Genomic DNA, 26727 nt, shown 5'->3' with positions numbered 1-26727 from the left:
GGTATCTGGCAGTGTTCTGTAGGGTTCGCTTGTCTTTTACAGGGCGGGACCCCCCCCCCCCGCATGCGCCGGTTCTATCTGTTCCAAGACGAGTCGTATCTTCGAATATGTTTCTGAGCACCCTGCAGTCGTTGAGGATGTCTTCTACTGTCTTGTCTTCCGTGAGACAGTGTCGGCATCTGGGATCGTGGTTTTCCCAGTGAAGTAGGCTCCTAACGGACAGTGTCCCGTGCGAAACCGTGCCAAAATTGCCTGATCCTTCCTGTTTGGGCGTTACATGCACCAGACTGTAAATATAAGTTACATCTTCACCAAACTGAAAAGTCTTCCAACATTTGTAGTCTAACATGTAATCTCCTTTTGAGATATGGTAGTTAATCCACTGCATAAAGAAAATATGTTTATATACCAAGCTCATATATAGGCTTAGTGAACAAACAAAACTTGAAAACCAAATCATTTGTCAAATGCTTCGGAAAACACTAATGATTTAAGGTCTACTGTACGGGTGCAAACCAAAACTAGAAAATCTTTAATTATTCAAATGCTTACAAACGTGTATGTATTGTCACTAACAAAAATCAACTTTTCATAAAAGCATCAATGCAGATTGACTTTTATGTTATACAGCGATTCGTAATTGTACTAAAAACAATATAAAATTAGTTCAATTTAAAAAAAAGAAAATACGTTTTATAACAGGTCCGTACAAAACTAATTTATGAAAACATTATGAATATATTGTTATGTAAGTATTTACTCTCTCTCTCTCTAAGCGGTGATATCATCAGTTGTGCCTAACGACACATCTTAGACTGGTTCTCAACTCCTACTTGAAAATAGTACCGTCAGAGTTCAATAGGTCAACTTGTTTCGCCACATACACACAAGCACGCTCTCTCCGTCTCATACACACATGTCCTCACACACACACACCAGAGAGCAGATAATGTCTCCCTGGCTCTGTGCGTGAGTACACCTGGCCGCTGACAGATCTACTGGCCCGTGCACGCTATTGGACTGTCCCCTACTAATGCGTATTGACCTGGACACTGACCACGACATTTTAGAATGGACGATGACAGATTGATGACCAGGCAATGGAAAGGCAACCATGGAATCGACTTCTAGACTTTGGTGTAAAGACAAAATGCATGGTATCGACCAGTATTTAGTATTAGTACCTTATATGGAGAATTCAAGGAATCGATTATTGTATAGTATTAGGGTGCATATATAGACAGTATACAGTAGTTTATAGGCAACAATTATTATGGAGTCCACCAGTTTACTGTAGTTTGTAAATTATAATTCGATTTCAAGTAATCGAATATTGTACAATATTAAATTTAGGGCAATTATAGAATATTCCGTATGGCATAACGGCATTTGGGTAATCGACGTTTTTACAATAGCTTACATAGGGAATTCATGTAATCGATTAGCGTACAGTATTACATAGAGGGCACTGATAGTATCGACACTATAGTGCATAGAGGACAAACTCGATTTCGATTATTCTGTTGAGTTGAAGCATTGACTTGAAAGTTTGGTCACTTATACTGTATTGTACAAAATGTGCAGGTTGTAATCTGTGGTGTGAAGTAGTGAAACAGTCCACATGATCCCTAATCTTTGGAATCGAATCCAATGTCATATTTTTAATATATTCTTTTATGTAATGTGTGATAGTAAGTGTGTGTGTTTTGAGTGGCTGGTAGTGCAGTATGAAATGACCAGTGGACCTTGAGTGTACATGGTTGAGTGAGCAGCAGTGTGTCAGGGACTGTGTGTAAAAGGAAGTGAGTTTAGAGAACAAGTGGCTGGAGTAAAGAACATAAATAGAGGCTAATAAAATCATTGTGTTTATCGAAGCTCATGTTGATTTAGTGTCTATTACATAATGCACAATTGTTAGACGAATTAATAATAAATTGTATTATTGTTATTAAATATTATAAATTATAGTGCACAAAAATTCATATAATGGTCCTTCTCAACACAATCGTCATTCCAACTGCTACATATGCATGTGAGACGTGGAAGTCATCTCTCAAAATTGAGAAAAGACTAAATGTGGCTCAACAGAGATGGCTGAGACGGATTTTGGGAGTCAGTTACACAGACCGGATCTCAAACAAGGAAATCCTATGCCGAACTGGAAGTCGAACACTTAGTGAGGTTGTGACTGAGCGTCGCATGAGGTTTGCGGGACATGTTCTACGTCAAAATGAATTACGCACACCATGAGTTGCGATAACATGGAAGCCAAAACGAGGGAAGCGCAAACAGGGACGTCCTCGTATTACCTGGCGACACACCTTCATGGAGGACCTCAGAACAGTGGACACCAGGTGGGAGGAGGCTTCAGACATCGCCAGTGACAGATCATTATGGAGACAGCTTGCCGCCCAATGCGCCGAACGGCGCGGGAGGACCTAAGTCTAAGTAAGTAAGTCCTCTTGATGGAGATAGAATTTGAAATATTTAATAATCAATGGTTGCGAATAGAGCAGTCAGAGGCGTATACTTATAAGCATTACAATCTCAACTATATTTAGTTGTATCAGTATACCACTATGGAGGTTGAGTGGTTAGTGCTTGGATTCCGAACAGGAGGCCCGGGTTTGAATCCTGGTGAAGACTTCGTTTTTTTTTTTAAGGACGTCTGTGTGTGCGCGCGTTAGTGTTTCTGAGATGGGCCACAATATATGGTGGCTTCAATCGATACCACTAGTTATAGAGGGCCTTGCACACTGACCATCAACGTGACAACCTGTGGACAGTTTAGAGTTTAGACCAATAGCTCGTTGCCACGCCACTGGTTTGTACAATATGGCAAAAGGCTATTGGTCTAAACTGCCCACAGGTAGTGACGTTGAAGGCGATAATGTGAACAGGTCTGTAATTGAAAATCTCACATTCTTTTAACTCAATGGAAGTCAGTCGTAGTTGTGGTTATAAATGATGGAATAAAAGTTGAAAAGGGGAGACCAGCGAGAGACGAGTGACAGAAACACGAGAATTTGTTTCTTTAGAGTTGTCTTTTTGTGTATTAATTGTTTCAGTAGATAGTTTACTTGTTGTCAGGACTGAGTTCTGGTCAGCCTGGGTCTCCTGTTTACTGTAGAGGAGAAGGGGGGCAATTCAGGTGGTTGATTTCAAAACCGTTATTGTTTTGGGTTGTTTTTGTTTGGTGAGATGTTTTGTTGAACAATGTAACTCATGATAAGGCAGTGTGTTTTTGTTCCTAGTCCAGGACAGTTGGACTTTTTGGATATATATAGTCTAAGTGTAGACTCTAACTACTTTTCTGTATTATAGTGAAAATAATGTAATTAAACATGTTATATGTCGGTAAAGTGGCATTCTGAATCTTATTTTGTCATTGTACGTGTCATTATGGTATTATCCAGGACTTGGGTACATTTAGCATGACACATACATATATTAGTGGAAGTAGGCCTTGACACTTGTGATCTTACATACATTTACATTAAAATTAAAAAACTTTATTTTAACTTAGTAAAAGTTACATTAAGTTTTGTTTAAATTCTTTTATATACTTAATGGCAAATACTAGATACAGTACAGAAGCTAGGTTAATTTTAATAAACACACATGTGCAAAATAGACGTCTGCGTCGGCATGTGGAACACAATTACGGAGAGAAAGAGTTAAATAAATGTTCAATCATTACAACTAGGGCGGTTATGCCAACAGCGGTAGTGAATCATTAGAACCTATTAAATGACAGCGTCAGCCAACGACTGAATGCCCAACACTTCTCCCTTCATATATCTAAAAAAAAAGTGATTAGACCAGAGCGCCCCGAGCATGGCATACACCGAAATAGGCGCTACACAAAAGTAATTCCAAAACAATATTTAACACAACTTTAAGTGATTGTTGTGAGCTCCTTACTGGGATTACACTTGACACATAACACACTTCTTTCAATAACTCAAAGAGACGCCATAGATGAATTAACAACAAAATATAACTTTAATAAAAGTAATCAGGCCAGGGAACTGTAGTTGTAGACAACTCATCAAATGTTAACTAGTAAATATATACATAATTCTGAAAACTGACTTCTATATTACTTATACTATACGACTAGGTTCCATAACTCAGGCCCCTGACAACAATAACAAAACTCCAAGCGCTGTCACTCTGTCCCAACCAATGGACCGATGAAAAAAATAGTAAATAATAATAAATAAACGTAGAATTCCTTAAGTCTTGCAACCAAGGTTCTATCAACTGCTGTTTACAATACTATACACAAACATAATCACCACACTGACTTTCACAAAGAATTTGGCTGAGACTCTGGCTACATTGGCAGCCAATTCATGTAGCTTTATTTGGGTTTTAATGGTTCATTCTTCACCTGGGTGCTATAGCTGCCGTATACTCCTACGCAAAGCTTGACAAAGCGTTGCCATGGTTATGCGACGCCATTAAATGTTTGATGTAGAACCATTGTCCGTTTCTGATAATTTTTTTAGCTTGTCTCTAGCAGGGTGTCCTATTTTTAGGATCACGTGAAGTGATCATGTTACAAAAGCACTGCGTGAATCCTTAAAAACAGAAACAATGGGAAAAGTACCGAAACAAAAAACCTGAATGGAATACAAAAAAAAAAAAAAGGTAATTCCTTGTCCATGCTAAAAACTGTGATAAAAAAAAAAGATATGCTTAGGGTTACCAGACACCTAAATGCTCAGAGGAGGACAAAAGTAGGACAAAGCCGAATAAAGGAGGACAACCTTATAAAATGAAAATCGAATTGGCAGGTATACTGGCTTTTTTTAATAGTCACAGAGAAAGTTTATTAGCGCAAATATACTCCGTGCCTGAGAAACTACATCTCGTTCGACTACGTCTGATTTGTCTACTTCACATTTGTCTACGTTTCAATCAACTACGTCACATTTGTCTACGTTTCAATCAACTACATCTCATGTGTCTACGTTTGAATCAACTACATCTCATGTGTCTACGTTTCAATCAACTACATCTCATGTGTCTACGTTTCAATCAACTACATCTCATGTGTCTACGTTTCAATCAACTACATCTCATTCGTCTACGTTTGAATCAACTACATCTCATTCGTCTACGTTTGAATCAACTACATCTCATGTGTCTACGTTTGAATCAACTACATCTCATGTGTCTACGTTTGAATCAAATACATCTCATTCGTCTACGTTTGAATCAACTACATCTCATTCGTCTACGTTTGAATCAACTACATCTCATGTGTCTACGTTTGAATCAACTACATCTCATGTGTCTACGTTTGAATCAACTACATCTCATGTGTCTACGTTTGAATCAACTACATCTCACGTGTCTACGTTTCAATCAACTACATCTCATTCGTCTACGTTTGAATCAACTACATCTCATGTGTCTACGTTTCAATCAACTACATCTCATTCGTCTACGTTTGAATCAACTACATCTCACGTGTCTACGTTTCAATCAACTACATCTCATTCGTCTACGTTTGAATCAACTACATCTCATGTGTCTACGTTTGAATCAACTACATCTCATGTGTCTACGTTTCAATCAACTACATCTCATGTGTCTACGTTTGAATCAACTACATCTCATGTGTCTACGTTTGAATCAACTACATCTCATTCGTCTACGTTTGAATCAACTACATCTCATTCGTCTACGTTTGAATCAACTACATCTCATTTGACTACGTTTCATTCGACCGCTACCCGTGGATCAACTCAATGTTACCATTATGCTCGGGAATGTTAAATAAAAATGTTTTACAATGTTTCGGATGTCCCTTAAGAGTTGAAGATAGTTTGCTTCCTAGTCCAAACCTCCCGCAGGACGACGGGGGATGGGAGCGGGCAGGGTTTGAACCCTCGACCGTCGATAAATCCGAACGACAGTCCAGCGCGCAAACGGCACGACCAGGCAGCCAATCACAGATCTTGAAGAACTCTGAGCCAATAGCTTGCTAGTGAAAAGCTTTGACTATATGAACATCTGGTCGTGACATCGACATAACAAATAAAAAAGTAAAAGCCAGACATCTTCCAACTTTAGATCAAGGCCTGCCGGACAGAGAACAAGACTGGACGTCTGGGGGGTTAAAATTTGCTACATATGTGGTAGATCGTTGTAGCGGCCACACCATTGCATCGTTGACTTTTGGCTGCAGAAATATGTAACCTTATTGATCTGCTCGTAAACCGCATGGTCAAACACACGCAATCATTGTCGGTGCGTAGGTTATGGCATTCTAGCACCAATGTGCACAAGTTTTGAACGCACCTTCTCTGTTGCCTTGCCTTGCTAAATTATGGAGTTGTTTTGTTGTTATGCTGGTATAAAGTGTCATTGGTAATTTGTCTTCAAAGTTGTTCTATTTGGAGGAGTGTTGTCTATTTCAATGAATGTCTCTTGTAGCGAAATGTCCTTGACTTGTAGTTGCCTTAATGTCTATATTACTTTTCTTTCAGTTTGAGATTCGGAAACTGGTCCATACTTTGTAAGAACCAGTTTGGGGGGGAGAGAAGGGGAATGTCGGTGCGTAGGTTATGGCATTCTAGCAATAATGTTTATTAGGTGCACCTTCTTTGTTGCCTTGCTAAATTATGGAGTTGTTTTGTTGTTATGCTGGTGTAAGGTGTCTTTGAGATTCTTCGTGTACCCCTGATTAGGATGAGAATTTTTTTTTTTTAAACCGAGATTCTTTGTACCATTAAAATATTTAAAATTAGTTCAATTTTAAGAAAAGAAAATAAGTTTTATAACAGGTCCGTATAAAACTAATTTATGAAAACAGTATGAATGTATTGTTATGTAAGTATTTACTCTCTCTAAGCAATGATATCACCAGTTGTGCTTCACGACACATCTTTCGCAGGTGTTTCGCTGCCTAAGCGTTTTGGGACTAGAACTTTCAATTTCTCTTTTCTTATGTCTCTACAGGGAGTTAGTTCTGGGATTATCAAGATTTACATTGGAGTTTGTTATCGGCAGTGGGCCAGTGTTTATTGTAAGCACGAAGGTGCCTGTTGAATGTCAGGGGCCCGGGCAAAACGAGCTAAGGCTTTAACACAACCCTGACATTCACCATTGTTTCACTCTCTCTCTCTCTCTCTCTCTCTCTCTCTCTCTCTCTCTCTCAAACACATCCGCAAACATAAGGACACAATGACCCAGAAGTTCTAACTCCATATTTACCTAAAGGGAAGTAACTCGTATAAAAGAGTTGTCGTTACCTTTTAATATTTTTAATTCTCACTTTCTGTATTAAGTCTGGCCAAAGAAAAAAAAAGTGAAATTTGACAGAGTGGTCAAGCGCTTGGCTTCGTGACCTGGGGTCCTGGTTATAACTGGTATTTTGAATTTCGGAATTTTAAGGGCGCCCCTGAGTCCATCCAACTCTAATGGGTACTTGACTGTTTTGGAGAAAGTAAAGGCGGTTGGTCGTTGTGCTGGCCACATGACACCCTGCTCGTTAACCGTTGGCCAAAGAAACAGATGACTTTAACATCATCAGCGTTAAATATCGCAAGGTCTGAAAGGGGAAGTTTACTTTTAACTCTACTAATACCATTGGGCTATGGGCTATGTCTTGCAGTGTGTCCCAATGATACCAGATCAATATTACTTCGGACATTCCATTTTGAAAACATTTTTTTTGTTTGTTTGTTAAAACTTTTCCTTTTTTTTTTTTTTTTTTTTTCAAGGCGTATTAATAGCTCCCTTTTTGCGTTTCCATGGTTACCGAAAGATCAGTTGGTCAAGTTCCGTTTATGGCGCCACGATGTCAATTAGCAGAAATTGAAGTTGTACAGATTCCTCCATCAACTAGTCAGTAATGTGATTCATTGGCGGGCATATTTTCACCCGGCTTTAAAGTTTAATGACTGATTATACGAGTTTGAATTCTAATGGTAAGTAGATCTCTGCAGAGAGCCAGGTTCAGAATAGGCGTTGGATAGCATCTCGATAGTTGGAAGCATTACAATGTAAAGATGATGTCGTTAGTTTAGCTTGTGTTTTTTTTTGTGTTTAAAGATTGTGTTTTTACAAAGCTTATATCTACTTACGCCATCTGTCTGCCTGGTACAAAATTTGTACACGCTATTTCTCCGACACCGAAACTCGAATCAAGCTGAAATTTTGCACAATTAGTTCTGTTACCTGACAAGACAAGAATCAATAGCAAAAATTAACCCCGAGCAAAGGAAATAAATTGTACTTGACTAAAATAAGCTGGAATTCAGGTCTTTCCACTTTCTTTTTCGTTTTGTAAAATGCTTTCAAAAACCAATTACAGTAGAAGTTCGACCAGATATCCATTTCTTTCATCCCCCCGATCCCCAATTTTTAAACAGGTCCAGACAAGTGATCGGATCTTAGAGTATTAAGAAAGCTAAAAGCATGAAATATCGCTATTCAAAAAGAATTGGTAAAACTATTTCTAATCGCACAGATTTATTGTTCTTGGTCTAGATCAGCGGTTCTCAACCTTTTAAGCTCGGCGACCCCTTTAACAATTCCTCACTTTGCCGCGACCCCTCCCCCTTACACACACACAGCAATAGAAGAGTAGACAATAACAATCTGATTTTTTCGATGGTCTTAGGCGACCCCTGGCAAATCGTCAATCGGGTCGCGACCCACAGGTTGAGAACCCCTGATCTAGATCTATTACACATATAATTACATGACTGATCCAAACTAATTGATACAGTAACACTTTCTATAAGCTTTGTGATTTTAAAAAAATTGTTGTTGTTTTTTTTGTTGTATTTCTTGTTTTTATCCTAAAGTTGACGCTTATTTCGTGCCACATTCAAATCCATGACGCATACAAAAACAAAACAAAACAAAAAACCAACATGTGAGCTAAAAATGTCTGGTGTAATATGAAATGTCTGATCAGAAAAATGAAATGAAATGTTTCAGAGAATATTTTCTTACAAAGATTTAGATTCTCATTTAGTCTGCACCGTAACATAAACCAACATTTGTTATGTATTGGAGATAAGTGACAAGGCATGTAGATCACACTAATTAAATGTTCTTATATACGTAATATTGTAGCTTACGTTTTGAAAGAACTTTTGATTAAATGCATAAAAAAAAACAAGATGGATATCTTATCCAATGTCTGTGTGGATGTCGCAGGATATTTTAATTATCTTTTCGAATATAGAATGTTTTGGTAATAATGTCAGGTGTCTTTGGGAATGTCGGTTCATAAAAATGTCAAACTTATGTGTGAATTTCGTTCATGAAAATGTCAAACTTATGTGTGAATTTCGTTCATGAAAATGTCAAACTGATGCGTGAATCAGGGCCGTATTTTAGTAAGTGAAGGCCCTGAACAGAAATTAATTTTTTTTGCGACCCATACCCTCTACAAGCTTCAATATAATTGCATTAAAAATATTAATGCTAAAAACATGACGTCATATCTGTGAGGAAACAAATAAAGTTAGACTAATATTTAATATGCATATTTAGTTAACCAATATATATTTCCACATCAGTGGCCTAGGAGGGTGCATGTTGCCGTGGTCCAAGATTGCAAAAGATATACACCCTTAGAAAGTCAAAAGTAGGGAAAAAAAATCAATTAAATAAATAAAGTTCGATGCCAAACAAAATATGTAATTAACTAAATGTGCACATTTTCAACTTTTATTCGAGATTGAGTGTGCGAGAAATAACGTGTACAAATGCTTTGCAAGACAGACAACCAGTGAGTTGTTGTAAGCTTTGTAAAAACGTGAAATAAAGCCCGATCCGGTTAATTAGACTAACCACTATTTCGGATCGAACCCGAAAGCATAGTTACCTGGTCTTGTGGTAAGCGCTGTGGTGTGTCGACCCGATGGTCATGGTTTAAAACCCTGCTCGAAGCCACCCCATTGCCTTACGGGAGGTTTTTGTTAGAAAAAATGGAATGTAAAAAAAATGTTTAAAAAATATAAATAAATAAATAAAAAAAAACAACTTCTGTACCGAAGGACACTCTATTATGTAGTCGAATCCGGTTTATTGAACCAAGCGTTTATTAAGATCAGAATGATTGCGGGCCCGATTTGGCCTTGACCCGACTGTAGATGTTTGTTCAGAAAGTGAAACAAATTTCTAGCAGACGAAGTCAAAAAGAGTTTAACTCTGTCTTTCAAAGTGTCTGTAACTAAAGTGCCAGGCTACGTGCACAAAGTTCTATTAAAACGCTCTCTGCCGGCATCACTGTCGTCATGGTGACGGGCCTGGCAGACGGAAGTGACGGAGCGAAGCAGGGCACGATGGGAAGAGTGAGCAATTACTAGGGGCATTTGAAATTTGTCGCGGAGGAATATCCTAATGGAGAGGACGAGAGTTAATCAGGAGGCGGGAGAAGGCGTTGAAGTGTGGGGAGGTCTTAGACCGCCAGAGGGCGCTGGAGTTAATTGCAAAGAAAGTAAAAAACCATCATGGTGCATGCTTCCTCCCTTCCAATGGATAGGCGCCCCTCCGAGGTTTGTATAAACAAATGGATACATATAGACTGTAGGTCTACGTTGATAGGTGAACTGTGGATTAGTGGAGTTATGTATTATGTATTATGTTTGATTGTGGATTGACTAAGATAATTGTGAATAGATAAGCTATATATCTCTGAGTTACACGAGTGTACTGGAGATGATCACATCAAAAGTTAATCTTAGTAGCCTAATCCTTGTCAGCACTTTTGATTTTTGAAGATGTCCTTTTGGCACTTGCAGCAAGACAAAGAAGTTGAAGCAATATGAATAAATGTAGCAGCGACATAATGGAACCTTAAGATTGACGTATGGAAAAGAAAGGGGAACGACTGAGGACAATTTAAAAATAGACAAAGTAAACAAGGTCAAGGACGACATATCGAGATATCTCTGTGGTCAACTAAACTGCAACATGAAGATATATTTTAAAATACTTTTAAAAAAAAAACAACAACAAAGTTTATGCTAATCTTAAGAGGCGCGGTGGTTCAAATCCTGGTGAAGACAGGATTTTTTTTTTTTTTTTTTTTTTTTTTGGGGGGGGGGGATCTTTGGTCCACCCAGCTCTAATGGGTACCTGACATGAGTTGGGGAAAAGTAAAGGCGGTCGGTCGTTCCCCCTCGTTTACCGTGGGGAACTGAGTCCGATCATATTAACATCATCGCAAGGTCTGAAAGGGAGAACTTTACATACTTACATTACGTTTAGTTTTATCAATTAGTCATGTAATTAAATTTGTAATAGATCTAGACTAGATTAGAAATATTTTTCCACTTGTTTTTGTTTAGCGCAATTTCATGCTTTTAGGCCGAGGTTTCCCAATGCGGTATTATCCTATCGCTTGTCTGGATCAGTTGGGAAAGAGGTGGGCGGGGGGGGGGGTATAGAAACACGGTTAGAAACAAGGGAGTGTCTAGATGAATATTACTGTGATCGCTTTTTAAATGCATTTATAAAAAAGAAATAAATAAAAATGCTGAACGATCTAGATTCAGACTCGAGGCTCTTGTCTTCTCAATTCAATATAGTAACCACTGAACTAGAGAAGTGCTTATAAATATACAAGGCTTATAATTATGTATTGTTATTTTCAAACTTTAAAGCGAAGTATGATAGGACTAATACAACCACATCTGTAAAGCGCAACTTCTTTCCCTTGTTCGATACCAAATGAAATAATTAATTACCAACAGTTAGTTAACTAAATTTTTTTTTTACATTGATTTTTCTTTTGTCAGGTAAAAGAAACAATTGTGCAAAACTTCAGGTAGGAAAAATAACGTGCACCAACTTTTTACCAGACAGACAGTCAGACAGACTGAGTTGATAAAAGCTTTGTTAAAACTACTTTGTGCTACAAGAAAAATCCTGAAAATTTGATTTCATAGTGTTGAAAGATCATCAAAGTTATTATACATTTTACAAGCCAAATACATACCCGCGGCCTGCGCCGTAGTTGGGGTATTACTGATATAGTGGATTGACAAATTCTCCTTTCGCATTTTTTAAAATTTTGCTACCAAACAAAAAGTAGAAAAATAGGTTTTACCCTTTAGCCCACATATTCATTTGATCAAATATAAATACTCTGAAAACGGGTTTACCCGATTTCTTAAAAAATGTTTCGCTCTTTAATAGAAATAGATTTAGGTATTTTCTTTTATATTTAGGGTTTTCCGGTCGAGGGGGGGGGGGGGGAGGGGACATTAAACATACCCTAAGGTCTCCGCCATGATCTGAGGAACATTTATACCAAGTTTTATTAAGATTGGTCCAACGGTTTTGATTTTTATTCGGGGCATACGTACAAACATACATGCATGCATACATACATGCATACAAACATACATACATACATACATACATACATACATACATACATACATACATACATACATACATACATACATACAATACATACATACAATACATACATACATACATACGCCTTACTTTCTGCTTTCTGTTATATATTAAAATTTTAACATTTCGCTTATCAATACTTTCTATAAACCGTATACGCCAATAGACTAAAACTAAAATGTTATTTAATAGTAGAATTTGCATCCTCCGTTTGGGACCCCTCAACTCAAGAAAACATTAAGAAACTGGAACAGACACAAAATAGAGCAGTGAGATTCATAACAAACGAATATTCACATTTGACTAGAGTAACACCTTTAGTAAAATCACTAAATTTAGAAAGCCTTCAGGATAGAAGACTCAAAATTAAAGTAGCAATTATACATAAAACACTGAACCATAATCTTCAAATACAAAAACAAAATTTAATAAAATACTCTGAAAGACACAAAGATAAAAGTACATTCCTCATCCCATATGCTAGGACAAATTTGTACAAAAGCTCCTTCTTCCCTAGTGTTATTAGAGCATGGAATGGGTTGCCTGAGCTAGCCAAGAAAACCAGTGACTTGGCAGAATTTAAGTAATTGGTTAATATGCATGACTAAATGCATGACGCGTAGGACGTAATCATCTTTTTTTTTTTGAAGTAACGTCTGTATTATATAAGATAAGATAAGATAAGATAAGATAAGATAGACTTGCCAGTTACGACTACATGTCTACATGCCTTAATATTTTCTCATTTGAATCTATGGTTTCTGTGATGCTCCCTTTCTTCATCACCCCATTGGAAACACAAACACACACACACATATACTTACATACGCGCACACACACAACACACACAACACAACACACACTCACAGACTCCATATCAGCTGATCGTCGTGCTGGATTTCAAAACGAGGTTACCAAGTAAACAGTAAATGATCACAATTCGAAGCACTCCTAATGGCGACTGCGCAACTTCCGCTGCAAACGAATACTCATTCAAATAGTTAATACTAACATTTATCCACAAAAGTTGTCAAAACGGAATTCCGCTTTTTAACTTAGGAACTCGGCTACATTTGGCTATAAAAAAGGCACATAATTACCATCACATTTTATTAATAATACCTTAAAAAATCGTGCCGTTTAGTCTCTCATTCCATGCATATTAAGAGAATCGAGAACAACGAACTGTATAAATGAGACATTCAATATTAGCGCAGTTAGTTATCTGTTCCCCTTTTGCCTCTGTTTATGAATTGATTGACTTAACTTTAGATCTATATAATTTTCTAAATGAGATACAATGCAATTATCCACTCCGCCCCGAGGCAGCTGTTGCGGAAACCCCCTTTTTAATATCACACATAATGTAATCGAGTCGAGATAATTACAGTTTTTTTGCTTCCATCTCTGTTTGTCATGTGTGTGTGTGTATGTGTGTACATTTGTGTGTGTGTGTGTGTTTTTATGTTTTTGTCTGAAACTAGTTTTTTTATCGATGTCATTTGATTGGATACACACAAATATAGTGGTGTTTTTTTCCCCAGTTATTTAGCTATATAACCAATTTAAAACATCGGAATCAAATCATCTTGAATTGTGAATGTTCAAACCACGGCCAGCGGGTAAATTCTGACCCGTCGAAGCGTCTTCTCACATTTGGAGAGAAGACAAAGAGATTCTCTCCAGTTGGACTTTTCTTAGCTGTTTAGCGGCCCTCGATCGACACTTGTGTAAGTAGCTTACATTTCCCTCAGTGTATTTATAGCTTACATTTCCCCCAGTGTATTTATAGCTTACATTTCCCTCAGTATATTTATAGCTTACATTTCCCCCAGTGTCTTGGTAGCTTACATTTCCCCCAGTGTCTTAGTAGCTTACATTTCCCCCAGTGTCTTAGTAGCTTACATTTCCCCCAGTGTCTTAGTAGCTTACATTTCCCCCAGTGTCTTAGTAGATTACATTTCCCCCAGTGTATTTATAGCTTACATTTCCCTTCAGTGTATTTATAGCTTACATTTCCCCTCAGTGTATTTATAGCTTACATTTCCCCCAGTGTGTTAGTAGCTTACATTTCCCCCAGTGTCTTAGTAGCTTACATTTCCCCCAGTGTCTTAGTAGCTTACATTTTCCCCCAGTGTCTTAGTACCTTACATTTCCCCCAGTGTCTTAGTAGCTTACATTTTCCCCAGTGTCTTAGTAGCTTACATTTTCCCCCAGTGTCTTAGTAGCTTACATTTCCCCCAGTGACTTAGTAGCTTACATTTCCCCCAGTGTCTTAGTAGCTTACATTTCCCCCAGTGTCTTAGTAGCTTACATTTCCCCCAGTGTCTTAGTAGCTTACATTTCCCCCAGTGTCTTAGTAGCTTACATTTCCCCGTGTGTAATTAGTTTACATCAGTATAGTTGTTTTTTTTTAAAATAGGTTTTAAAGAGTTAGTCTCACTGCAACTCACTATTGTCTTTTTCTTTTTAGTTTTCAGAGATGTGCTCTAATTTAGACCGAAACGAAAAGGCAATATCTTCGATAACAAAGATTAAGAATGAGTGCAGCATTTCACATGACTACGCAAACCCAGCTGCGACCTACATGTTTAGCCAAATCCGATGCAGACAAAGCTGTTGTCGCTGTGAATCTCTTATTTTGTGTGTGTGTGTGTGTGTATTCCGCCAGTCTCCGGCAAGGGTTCTCTTTGAGTGTCCGCGGCCTTCGTGGTTGCTCTCTGTTTTCTTCACAAACACTTCATTTTATCTTTAGCAATAATATACACTTAAAGCTATCAGTTGATTACGTCATATCCTGGCAAGTACTTTTCACAAAACAACAACACAAAACAATGACGCAATACATTCCGTAATGTCAGAAGTATAGTACATGGATATGTGACCAGAAGTTATACCATTAGTCTGAGCAGAAGAGGCCTAACACATAGTCCAGCCTTAAAGAGATGGCATAAAGTTAGGACTTAAATGTCTAAATAGTAATGAATTCCAATCAAAGCTGGCTTGTCTTCGAGTCCGAAGATTAATGAGGAATGAAGTATTTCCCGCGGCAGCCCCAGCTGTGACCTACATGTATTTATTAAATTATCTCATGCACTTAATTTACTCTAGCATTTAGAAGGGTACTAATTAAGTCTAGTTACAGTCTAGTTACAGTCTAGTTACAGTCTAGTACACACAACTATTAAAATAGTTGCCATGAATTGTAGCTGGGATAAGAATGAAAAATACGCTAAGAGCTAAATAAGTTAATGAAACAGCCTTTAGCAGCACCTGGGACTGGACGTTTTGAGCTAATTGTGTTTACACGTCACCCAGGTGGACGTTAACTCTTGTGACGACTATCTAGGAACTCTCGACGTCTCGATTACACGTCAGGAAAGTCAATAGCGCAAGTGATTTGTGTGGTAACAGCGACTTGTGTGGTAGCTTGGGGATTTGTGTGATAACAGCGAATTGTGTGGTAGCTTGGGGATTTGTGTGGTAACAGCAACATGCGTGGTATCTTGGGGATTTGTGTGGTAACAGCAACATGCGTGGTATCTTGGGGATTTGTGTGGTAGCAGCGACTTGTGTGGTATCTTGGGGATTTCTGTGGTAACAGCGACATGTGTGGTATCTTAGGGATTTGTGTGGTAACAGCGACTTGTGTGGTATCTTATATTTGTGTGGTAACATGGCGACTTGTGTGGTAGCTTGGGGATTTGTGTGGTAACATGGCGACTTGTGTGGTATCTTGGGGATTTCTGTGGTAACAGCGACATGTGTGGTATCTTAGGGATTTGTGTGGTAACAGCGACTTGTGTGGTATCTTATATTTGTGTGGTAACATGGCGACTTGTGTGGTAGCTTGGGGATTTGTGTGGTAACATGGCGACTTGTGTGGTATCTTGGGGATTTGTGTGGTAACAGCGACTTGTGTGGTATCTTATATTTGTGTGGTAACATGGCGACTTGTGTGGTATCTTGGGGATTTGTGTGGTAACATTGTGACTTGTGTGGTAGCTTGGGGTTTTGTGTGGTAACATGGCGACTTGTGTGGTAGCTTGGGGATTTGTTTGGTAACATGGCGACTTGTGTGGTATCTTGGGGCATTGCGTGGTAACAGCGACTTGTGTAGCATCTTGGGGATTTGTGTGGTAACATTGTGACTTGTGTGGTAACTTGGGGATTTGTGTGATAACATTGGGACTTGTGTGGTAGCTTGGGGATTTGTGTGGTAACATTGTGACTTGTCTTGTATCTTGGGGATTTGTGTGGTAACATTGTGACTTGTGTGGTAGCTTGGGGATTTGTGTGGTAACATTGTGACTTGTGTGGTAGCTTGGGGATTTGTGTGGTAACAGCGACTTGTCTGGTATCTTGGGGATTTGTGTGTCAACATTGTGACTTGTGTGGTAGCTTGGGGATTTGTGTGGTAACATGGCGACTTGTGTGGTATCTTGGGGATTTGTGTGGTAACATGGCGACTTGTGTGGTATCTTGGGGATTTGTGTGGTAACATGGCGACTTGTGTGGTATCTTGGGGATTTGTGTGGTAACAGCGACTTGTGTGGTATCTTGGGGATTTGTGTGGTAGCTTGGGGATTTGTGTGGTAGCTTGGGGATTTGTGTGGTAGCTTGGGGATTTGTGTGGTAACAGCGACTTGTGTGGTAGCTTGGGGATTTATGTGGTAGCTAGGGGATTTGTGTGGTAAGATGGCGACTTGTGTGGTATCTTGGGGATTTATCTGGTAACAGCGACTTGTGTGGTATCTTATATTTGTGTGGTAACATGGCGACTTGTGTGGTAGCTTGGGGATTTGTGTGGTAACATGGCGACTTGTGTGGTATCTTGGGGATTTGTGTGGTAACATGGCGACTTGTGAGGTATCTTGGGGATTTGTGTGGTAGCTTGGGGATTTGTGTGGTAACATGGCGACTTGTGTGGTATCTTGGGGATTTGTGTGGTAACAGCGACATGTGTGGTATCTTGGGGCATTGCGTGGTAACAGCGACTTGTGTAGCGTCTTGGGGATTTGTGTGGTAACATTGTGACTTGTGTGGTAGCTTGGGGATTTGTGTGGTAACATGGCGACTTGTGTGGTATCTTGGGGATTTGTGTGGTAACATGGCGACTTGTGTGGTATCTTGGGGATTTGTGTGGTAACATGGCGACTTGTGTGGTATCTTGGGGATTTGTGTGGTAACAGAGACTTGTGTGGTATCTTGGGGATTTGTGTGGTAACGGCGACATGTGTGGTATCTTGGGGCATTGCGTGGTAACAGCGACTTGTGTAGCATCTTGGGGATTTGTGTGGTAACATTGTGACTTGTGTGGTAGCTTGGGGATTTGTGTGGTAACATGGCGACTTGTGTGGTATCTTGGGGATTTGTGTGGTAACATGGCGACTTGTGTGGTATCTTGGGGATTTGTGTGGTAACATGGCGACTTGTGTGGTATCTTGGGGATTTGTGTGGTAACAGCGACTTGTGTGGTATCTTGGGGATTTGTGTGGTAGCTTGGGGATTTGTGTGGTATCTTGGGGATTTGTGTGGTAACAGCGACTTGTGTGGTATCTTGGGGATTTGTGTGGTAACAGCGACTTGTGTGGTATCTTATATTTGTGTGGTAACATGGCGACTTGTGTAGTAGCTTGGGGATTTGTGTGGTAACATGGCGACTTGTGTGGTATCTTGGGGATTTGTGTGGTAACAGCGACTTGTGTGGTATCTTGGGGATTTGTGTGGTAGCTTGGGGATTTGTGTGGTAACAGCGACTTGTGTGGTATCTTGGGGATTTGTGTGGTAACAGCGACTTGTGTGGTATCTTATATTTGTGTGGTAACATGGCGACTATTGTGGTAGCTTGGGGATTTGTGTGGTAACATGGCGACTTGTGTGGTATCTTGGGGATTTGTGTGGTAGCTTGGGGATTTGTGTGGTAGCTTGGGGATTTGTGTGGTAGCTTGGGGATTTGTGTGGTAACAGCGACTTGTGTGGTATCTTGGGGATTTGTGTGGTAGCTTGGGGATTTGTGTGGTAGCTTGGGGATTTGTGTGGTAAGATGGCGACTTGTGTGGTATATTGGGGGTTTGTGTGGTAACAGCGACTTGTGTAGCATCTTGGGGATTTGTGTGGTAACATTGTGACTTGTGTGGTAGCTTGGGGATTTGTGTGGTAACATTGTGACTTGTCTGGTAGCTTGGGGATTTTTGTGGTAACATTGTGACTTGTGTGGTAGCTTGGGGATTTGTGTGGTAACATTGTGACTTGTCTGGTAGCTTGGGGATTTGTGTGGTAACATGGCGACTTGGGGGTGCCATTGTCTCTTATAAATAGGAATGGAGTCAATAGAGACTTCCCTCTTAGAGGTTTGGGAGAATTTCAATTTATAAACGTAGCCACTGAAACGAAAGTAGTGTTGACATTGTGTTTATGTGTATGTGTTTGTTATTAACAAGTAGAGTTATTCCCCTTGGTAAGAAAGTTCATATCACAGTGTTGTGTGTAACCTCGTACTGTGTGAGAGTGTGTAAATAAATAAACAGATGAATCTGGCGTTATAGTGTTGGCGTTGTTTATAGTTATTAAGTGTGGCGTTCCTAGCTTAACAAGTAGCGAGAGGAGAAATCGGAGAAAAATAGATTTCCGCCTATGAAATATTTCGCATACATTCGCATTTTTGTTCGACTTTTTATGGATATATTATTATATTATTAAATAATGTTAAAAAAAAAAACACCTGAAGTCATGATTTGTGACGTTTTACACACATCTAGAAGTTGAATACAAAAAATACAGAAGACACAGAAGACACTATACACAGAAGACAACTTATAACGCGTAAGCGACTCAAAAAAAAAAAAGTTTGTTGCCAACTCTTAAAAAAAACAAAAACAAAAAATGCTTCCAACGTAGGCCTTCTTATTTAGTCGAAAATAGGGGATTTTTTATAATTATCTCCCCTTGAAATGTTGATCCGGTTCTCGTAAGGGTCTAAAACAAAAAGGCTCTTACCTTCTGGTGTATACAGCCGCTTGAGAAGAAAGTTTTGTCGTCTTGAAGAAAATGTCGTGTTGTTTTTTTTTTTCCTCCTTGAGAAAGATGTTTGTCTTCGGTTGATAAAATTGTCCACGTTACACAATAACTAGAAATGTCCATAAAAACCTAATTTTGTGAGATCTCTGCAAAGAAAGTAGGCAAGACTTTATAATGTCTGCTTTATATGTAAGCCTTCGTGGAACGCCTGCTTATAACATGTCTATATAAATTATAAATTAAATATAAACAGTCGTTATATATATATATTTAACGAAAATCAACCAACAAGTTATATTATCTATGTCCCTATCTTATCTTATCTTATAAAATATATATGTAACTTCAAAAAAGAAGATTACTACGCGGTATCTAGTTTGATTATAACTGCTAAAAGTCTGATTTGTAGGTACTAAATAGACTAATAGTAAAATACCAATATCTTATAGTTTAATAAATTTCCTTCGCTATTCATTTTTGTTTGTGTCCCTTTTAATTATTAGTTGTGTTTTTAAACTTATTCTAAATTTATATTTGACTTTATTTTCTTTCGTTATTTCTTACTTTGGCTTCTGTTTTGATTTTCATTTTATCTTCTTTTTTTAAAAAAAATTATTTTAAAAGTAATATTTAGCTCTGCTCCGATTATTGAACTAATTTATAAAACATACTAAAACAAAAATGTGTTCCTAAATTGTCCGCTACGTTACACAGTCTATAAGAAGTTGCCTATTTTGTTTAGACCGGTTGGTGAGCAGACGACAACCTTATATATCCCACTGTTTCTATTGGTAGGAGACGGAAACTTTTTAAAAAAGTGGAATGGGAAACAAAACAAAATAGTCCGGTGGGCGGGAAGCTCTGTCACGATGTCGCGGTGCCTGACGAGAACGAGGCAGGCGCGTGCGGCGAAGATGTCGGGAAGCAGGCACTGCTTATGGTCGCGTCATGGCGCGAGCCAGGAAATTGTGACAACTAGGGAATTAACGCTTCGAACGTGAAAAAACAAAAAACAAACCCAGCCTTACAACATTTTAAAATAGTCCCGATGATTTTAAATAGATTTTTTTAAATTCTAAAACTTTGCCTTAGGTCTTCATGGAAACAGCAAAACCCTGGTTCCAGGAACCTGGACCGCTGATCTCAAAAATGGCTCTAACTATTTTCCTAGAAATTTAACTTTTGATGTATATCGCTGAGAAAAGAATTACTAGCTCGCTAGCCACATGGGGAAAACTCTAGTTTGACCGTTATAATTTTTCAAAGTAAAAAATGAATAAATGTATCTAGACCAGCGGTTCTCAACCTTTTATACTCGGCGACCCCTTTTTACAATCCCCCACTCTGCCGCGACTCCCCCCCCCCCACACACACACAGCAATAGAAGAAAAGACAATAACAATTCATATTTTCGATGGTCTTAGGCGACCCCTGGCAAATCGTCAATCGACCCCCAAGAGGGTCGCGACCCACAGATTGAGAAACCCTGATCTAGACTAACTGTCCTACATACTAGAATCTAATCTAGGTAGATTCATAACAACACATTCACAAATCTTACAGACTAGATTCTAGTTTAGGTAGATACAAAACAACACATTCACAAATCTTACAGACTAGATTCTAATTTAGGTAGATACATAACAACACATCCACAAATCTTACAGACTAGGTTCTAGTTTAAGTAGATACATAACAACACATCCACAAATCTTACAGACTAGGTTCTAGTTTAGGTAGATACATAACAACACATTCACAAATCTTACAGACTAGATTCTAATTTAGGTAGATACAAAACAACACATTCACAGATCTTACAGACTAGGTTCTAGTTTAGGTAGATACATAACAACACATTCACAGATCTTACAGACTAGATTCTAGTTTAGGTAGATACATAACAACACATTCACAAATCTTACAGACTAGATTCTAATTTAGGTAGATACATAACAACACATTCACAAATCTTACAGACTAGATTCTAGTCTAGGTAGATACAAAACAACATATTCACAAATCTTACAGACTAGATTCTAGTTTAGGTAGATACATAACAACACATTCACAAATCTTACAGACTAGATTCTAGTTTAGGTAGATACAAAACAACACATTCACAGATCTTACAGACTAGATTCTAATTTAGGTAGATACATAACAACACATTCACAAATCTTACAGACTAGATTCTAATTTAGGTAGATACATAACAACACATTCACAAATCTTACAGACTAGTTTCTAATTTAGGTAGATACATAACAACACATTCACAGATCTTACAGACTAGGTTCTAATTTAGGTAGATACATAACAACACATTCACAGATCTTACAGACTAGGTTCTAATTTAGGTAGATACATAACAACACATTCACAGATCTTACAGACTAGATTCTAGTTTAGGTAGATACAAAACAACACATTCACAGATCTTACAGACTAGGTTCTAGTTTAGGTAGATACATAACAACACATTCACAAATCTTACAGACTAGATTCTAGTTTAGGTAGATACAAAACAACACATTCACAGATCTTACAGACTAGGTTCTAGTTTAGGTAGATACATAACAACATATTCACAAATCTTACAGACTAGATTCTAGTTTAGGTAGATACATAACAACACATTCACAAATCTTACAGACTAGGTTCTAGTTTAGGTAGATACAAAACAACACATTCACAGATCTTACAGACTAGATTCTAATTTAGGTAGATACATAACAACACATTCACAAATCTTACAGACTAGATTCTAATTTAGGTAGATACATAACAACACATTCACAAATCTTACAGACTAGTTTCTAATTTAGGTAGATACATAACAACACATTCACAAATCTTACAGACTAGGTTTAGGTAGATATTTGTTCGTTCGGTTATCGATGAATACTTACAATATTTTTGTTGTGAAATATGAAAATAATGCCATGATGAGTTGTTACATTAATTTCAGTTATACAAGACATTGCCTATCTTATCTTATCTTATCTTATCCTATAGTACACTCCGGGTTCCCACATCTCAAATATCAGCTCTGTCTACTCCCCCTCCCCCTTAAATACATGTATCGATGGGGCCACTGTTGTAACAGTGAAATCTTTTTTAGGGCGATGGCGACTCAAATGACGAGTGACTCCCAAATTTCAGATATTTTTTTTTGGGGGGGGGGGGTGGGAGGGGCGGGGCTTTTTTTCTTTTATGGGCTTACGCCTTTTTTTTTTTTTTTTTTTTGGTTATTTCGGCCTCACACCGTTTCCTTTAGCTAGACACCTACTGTTGATATTGATTGTCGCCAATCATTATAGAGTAGATCGAAGTCACCATACATCTGATGTAATGGGTGAGTCTGGTGAGAATGTGTATTTTGGTTTTCTATAGTTATACTTTTTTGTTTGGTGTAATGTACAGATTGTAAGACTAATTTCCATATGGATAATTAAGATTATTATTATTATTATGTTAGAAATGAACGAGTAGTCATTCTCTGGCGCTGCCAGGGTCGAGTTTCATTAAAGAGAAACAGACTTCATTGTAGTCTCCCTCTAACAGTTTCCACCGAGGAATTTTCTGGTGATGTGGCAGGTCTTCAGCAGTACCGCCCTCTGACAGGCAACGAAGATGTTCCTAGGAATGTTAAGGGCCTTGAAGGTATCTGTGACGTCATTAGTTATTTTCCCCTTGGTTGATATAAAAATGGGGTATATTGTTATTTTGGACAATTTCCATAGACCAGGGGTTCTCGACCTGTGGGTCGCGACCCCCTTGGGGGTCGATTGACAATTTGCAAGGGGTCGCCTAAGACTATCGAAAACATGGATTGTTTTTTATCAATTCATCAATTTAAAAAAAAAAAAAAAGGGGGGGGGGGAGTCGCGGCAGAGTCGGGGATTGCAAAAAAGGGGTCGCCGAGCTTAAAAGGTTGAGAACTGCTGCCATAGACGCTTAATCTCCAAGCCTAGGTTCCCATATTTTCTTTGTTTTTCTATCTCAGTTTTTCTTAAATTTATGAGACGGTGGTACGGCGATGTCGATAAAGGTAGCGTTTTTCTTTTCTTTTTTATCAACGAACAGCAGATATAGGCGATTGAAATCTACCGTTTTGTCGGTCAGAATAGGCCTATCCCAGTACATCAGATGTTCAGTAGACTCGAGAACCTCTTGAGGCGAGTATTTATAATAAAGAGGGGTATCCTTACCGATCAAATTGAGTGTCAAAGCCAAATGTTGGTGTATTAGCTTTGCAACTTGGTTATGGCGACCTAGGTAGGCAGATTCTGATAGGGCTGGACATCCTGACATAATGTGTTCAATCGACTCGCCCACATTTCCACATTTTCGGCATTTGTCGACAACATTGAGTTTCAGGATATGTTTCTCGTAATTTTTTGTCCTGATTACTCTGTCTTGTATTACTGTAACAAGGCCTTCTGTTTCAGGGTAGAGATGACCTGCTTTGAGCCATGTTAAGGAAGCAGCTTTGTCGATCTTGTCCCAATGTAATAAGGCCGGGAATTTTCTGTGGAGGTATTTTTCTTCTCATTGGCGAATCTCATGCCCTACGTCGTCCAAATCGACATTGACATCAGCATTGTGTAGGTTCAGAGGGGTCGCTTCGGAGTCGTATTAGCGTAGGAAGGAAGCTAGTTCATTGCTGAAGGCGTGCAGTTTTGATCGTATTGTTTAAAATTGCATCATACACAATTTAAAGATGTTCTGCAATCCACGGCCTCCATCCTTCCGGGCAGGTATAGCCTTATGGTGGAAGACTTGGGGAGTAAGCATCGAAATTTGGTTAGTAATTTTCTAGTGATTCTGTCAATGTCATGTAGGTCGGTGTCAGTCCATTTGATCACACCGAACATGTAAAGGAGCACTGGGACGGCCCAGCTGTTTATGGCAGTGATGAGGTTACTGCCAGACAGTTTGGTGTTGAGGATTTTATTCACTCTTTGCTTATATTTACCAATAAAGTAATCTTTTAATTTTGTATAGTTCATTTTGGCAGTCTGGTTAATTTATATTGTATTATAAAGAAATAATAATGATATGAATACATTTAATACTACTTGATTTTGATGGGGGTGTGTACAGCTGACAGAACAGAGTTCCTATTTTAATTGCGTTTAAGAACTTGATAACTTGATTTTAAGTACCAATGTGTGTACTTTTAACAAGGCTAACTAATGCCAGATTGCTCACAGCAAATGGAGAAAAATGTTAAAGGATTTATAACTCATACGTCTTTTATTTGGAGTGATTGAGGTGAACAATCTTGTAAATATATATGATAAGATTACCACGAAAACTCAATTAGTTGTAGCATTTAACTATAGTATAGTGAATAGTGTATAGTATAGTTCCATGCTGTAACTGATGAGTTTTCGCAATAATCTTATCATATATATTTACAAGATTGTTCACCTCAATAACACCAAATAAAAGATGTATAAGTTATTATTCCTTTTAAATTTTGTTAATACACAAAAGCTGGACAATACAGTGAGATTGTGCGCCTCCTGCACTGTATTTAAAAAAGTATAGAGACAAAGAAGGATTATACACCTAGAACGCGCGCGATTTACCCGTGTTGATTTGAAACTTATTTTTAGCTCTTTATAAACCGAGTCTTAAAAACTTCATCCATTTTCAGACAAGCTGTGATGGTAAATATAATTTTTTTAGAATACGAGATCATCACAAAATTATTTTATTTTTGATCCTCCTACTCAAAATCATATGTTTTCAGGGATTCTAACGTTGGTTTTTTTTTAAACTAGATCTACTGCATTCTTGTGTGTTACTTGCAGAAGAACCCACCGTTCCGCATTAAGCGGAACCGTCCCGCTAAATCATGAACAAATTAATCAAAACTCACATGTTACGCCGTTCCTCATTGGCACCTTTATTTTGTTCCGCAAAGTCCGAATTCCGACAAATTAGATCGTCATTATTGTTTTATTAATACAAAAAGAAAATATTGAATACAAACTTCATTTATTGTTTACATTTCGTCCTATTATGGCCTACACTTTATCTTATCTTATCTTATATAATACAGACGCTACTTCAAAAAAGAAGATGATTATGTCCTACGCGTCATGCACATTTTGTTAAGCTAAGCGCTAATGCTTCGTTTATTCAATGACAAGGGTCATTTATTATCAAGCTAAAACATTTTTTCCGATAAGCACATTGATTTCTAAGAACAGAATAGAACTTAATAAGGACAAGGAATCTTGACTATTGTTGTAAACCTGGTGGTGACACAGATGGGGGTAGTGCTGTGTGTTTTTAGCCTACCCAAATCGCCGCTGTCCAGCGCAGGACGAGCGTTCAACCGTGGCCAGTGACAGTACACGCCAGTTCGGCAAGGACCAGTGTCGTAAATATTACGCACGCAAGTCATGGCGAAAGTGATCAACTGGAATGGTCAAGAAGGTTCGAGGCCAGTAGAGACACTATATAAGAGCGAGTGTGTCAGAATCGCTTCACTTCACGTTACCTCGCAATGTGACCAGTAGAAGGCGAGAACCAGCACGGTGTGTGAAGTCAGTGCGGAGCAGAGGCTAGGTTTTTGTAAATTACCTATTGTCGACATTCTCACATATATTTTAAGAACCTTAAATTTAAAAAATATTCATTATATGCTATTAGAAAAAAAAATAACGCCATATACAAAGCAATTTAAAACGTTAAAATATTATGACAACCTAAATGTAACTATATGCATTGCCGTGTTTTGCAGTCATTGTACTTTAAAATGTAAATACTTAATTTGTACGCTTACTAATAAAATATGCATCTTTTGTTAATAAAAAAAAAGCCCAATAAAGAGGCCAGTAGCCCAAAAAAGAGGCAATGCCCAAAAAAGAGGCAAAGAAAAGAGGCAAAGGCCCAAGGATTCCTAGGATGTAAACAGCTCGGCAACTGAAGTCAAAAGCTAAAAAAGCTGAGGTATCCTATGTTGTTGCCAATTGCGATGTATTAGAAATTAAACTGACTGATACTTTGGAGCCCTGAGTTGTGAGATTCTTTAAGTTCGTTGTGTCGTGTGGTGCAGTTTGAAGAGAGCCTGGATAGTAGGAGTGACGTAACACTGGTGTTTAAATTCTAGTACAAACTTATTTGAAATCTGTGTCTTGAATGTAGAACCAGATCTACTGCCTATTTAACCTTCTTGGTCTAAATCTAGATTGTATCAATTCCGCCCTCCCCCCATTTTTTAAACTTTCGATTGAGGGGGGGGGGATCCAATTTTTTTGTAGCAATCGCAGTTTGTTAACATAG

At 38.3% G+C, this 26727-nt stretch overlaps 1 protein-coding gene across 4 annotated transcripts in view; it reads right to left on the bottom strand.

Annotated features, from left to right (window-relative positions):
* The window catches only part of LOC106078210 (enterin neuropeptides-like), a 228692-nt gene extending 208366 nt beyond the window's left edge, over positions 1-20326 (bottom strand). Inside the window, exons 1-2 of one of the 4 annotated variants that reach the window (XM_056038179.1) lie at positions 20189-20326; positions 19402-19568 (exon numbers count right to left, since the gene is read on the bottom strand). The gene's annotated coding sequence lies outside the window, so the exon portion shown is untranslated. Of the gene's footprint in view, positions 1-19401; positions 19646-20093 lie in introns of all 4 variants that reach the window. The other 3 variants (XM_056038182.1, XM_056038178.1, XM_056038183.1) reach the window with 3 other exon arrangements.
* Positions 20327-26727: the final 6401 nt, after the last annotated feature.

The sequence above is a fragment of the Biomphalaria glabrata genome, chromosome 8 (genome assembly GCF_947242115.1).
Source record: "Biomphalaria glabrata chromosome 8, xgBioGlab47.1, whole genome shotgun sequence".
Lineage (NCBI taxonomy): Eukaryota > Metazoa > Mollusca > Gastropoda > Planorbidae > Biomphalaria > Biomphalaria glabrata.
The sequence above is the reverse complement of the archived record's forward strand: the minus strand, read 5'-3'. Positions and strand labels throughout refer to the sequence as shown.